This window comes from Chrysochloris asiatica, unplaced genomic scaffold, assembly GCF_000296735.1.
Source record: "Chrysochloris asiatica unplaced genomic scaffold, ChrAsi1.0 scaffold00103, whole genome shotgun sequence".
NCBI classification, from domain to species: Eukaryota; Metazoa; Chordata; class Mammalia; order Afrosoricida; family Chrysochloridae; genus Chrysochloris; species Chrysochloris asiatica.
The window spans coordinates 7,015,117-7,017,176 of NW_006408621.1; the positions used below are offsets into that span (position 1 = coordinate 7,015,117).

The 2,060-nt window shown below is 40.3% G+C and overlaps 1 pseudogene; it reads left to right on the forward strand.

Moving 5' to 3' along the window:
• Positions 1–976: 976 nt before the first annotated feature.
• On the forward strand, positions 977–1,741 carry LOC102827795 (annotated as a pseudogene).
• Positions 1,742–2,060: the final 319 nt, after the last annotated feature.

A 2,060-nucleotide genomic window follows, 5' to 3' on the forward strand; every position in this document is an offset into this window, starting at 1 on the left:
GTAATTGACTAGGCGAGTGTTCTATTGTCATAGAAGCAAAGCACATCAAATTAATGAGGCCCACAGAGACCAGGAGACTGGGGCCAATCAGAAGGCTGTCTTGGCATGCTTCAGCATGTGCTTTGGGCAACATGGAACCCTTTTGTTTGTATCCCAGACAACTTAAAATTTTCAGGAGACAAGAATCATCTTCATATTCTTAACTGTGTGAAAAGGAGGCCTTCTCAGAACAATGTTTAGACCCTAAAAAGTCACTATTTGAACTCTATGCCAATTTGGGGAGGAAAATATTTCCCTAAAATTTATTTAGATTTGTTGCTATTGTTGTTGAGAATATACACAGCAAAACATATACCCAGTTAACAGTTTTTACATGTGTAATTCAGTAACATTGGTTACATTTGGCAAGATGTATAACCATTCACAACCTCATATACTGAGTTGCTTCTCCCCTATTAGCATAAACTCATTGTCCCCTAAAGTTCCTATCTTATCTTTCCAACTGCTGTTCTGAATTTGATCCCACACAAGTAGTTCTTAAAGATTATGCTCTTGATGATGTTTGTATCAAATGTGCTGTTTAAAATGTAAGGAAGCACCTCAGAATCAGAAAAATTGAGATTTAGCCCTAATTCTGCCATTGTCTACTTCACCTCTCTGGGCCTTGCTTCCTTGTCTGTAAAAAATGAGATAGTTGGATTATGATCTTTTCCTATCAGCTCTAAAATTCTACCTATTAGAAATATGCTTTACTTAAAAAGTTATCTAAAACAATTTTAAAGTAAGTAAATTGTTTCTCTTTTTAAAAGGGTGAGCGAGGGTCAGGGGAGGAGACGGAGGCAAAGCGGAGGCGCAAGAGTTATGGAGGGGGTGGGCCCTGCAGGGAAGTGCATCAGAAGAGGTGCAGGGAGACAATTTTGCTCTGTGTGAGCTATGGGCGGAAGCTGGCAGAGCAGAGGATGGGCGAGCAGTCTAAATGCCAGAATGGATAACTGTTTTTGCTACAGCATTCATAACTGCTTGTGTGCTTACGTCTCCTTTTACCATCTACTGGCAGCCTCAATTGGCACAGACTTCTGGTACGAATATCGAAGTTCAATTCAAGAAAATTCCAGTGAATTGAACAAGGGCATCTGGGATGATTTCGTTAGTGACGAGGCAGATGAAAAGACTGATAACTATGCACTCTTTCGATATAATGACACAGTGGAACCGTCTAGATGATATATTACCATACCCAAAAACACACATTGGTATAGCCCACCAGAAAGGACAGAGTCATTTGATGTGGTCACAAAATGCATGAGTTTCACACTAAATGAGCAGTTCATGGAGAAATTTGTTGATCCTGGAAACCAAAATAGTGGGCTTAATCTACATAGGACCTATCTTTTGCGTTGCCAATTCCTTTTACTTTTAATTAGTCTAGGTTTAATGTGTTTTGAGGCTTGATTGGACTTTGTGCATTGCGGAAGCTTATATCCTACCATTGCCACGGGAATTCTCCATCTTCTTGCAGATCTGTGCATACTAGGCTCCGTGAGTTGTCAATGTTGCTGGAATTGAACTACTCCACCAGAAACTTGGGCTGCCTGAGAATGTGTCAGGTGAATTTGGATGGTCCTTCTGCCTGGCTTGCGTATCAGCTCCCTTGCAGTTTATGGCATCTGCTCTCTTCATCTGGGCTGCGCACACCAACCACAAAGAGTACACCTTAATGACGGCATATCGTGTGGCATGAACAGGAGGCTGCCTGCTCTACAGTTGCCATCGTTATTATCTTTTAGATAATAGTTTCCCCTGCCTCCCTCCCAATTGGTTTTCTTTTCCTCTGGTGATACCACTTTATCCTGAAAATCTATTGTTTATATAGAAATATACATAAATGCACACACACGAACACATACATGTGGTTTGTTTTCATCACCATTAAAACTTAAATCATTGAAAGTGAAGGATTCCATCATTCCAACAAACCAATCTAGATTCATCATCTAGAGAGAAAAAAGAAATGAGAAACTGAACCAAAGCCAGTTCTGCTATTGTCTGCTAGACTTTTC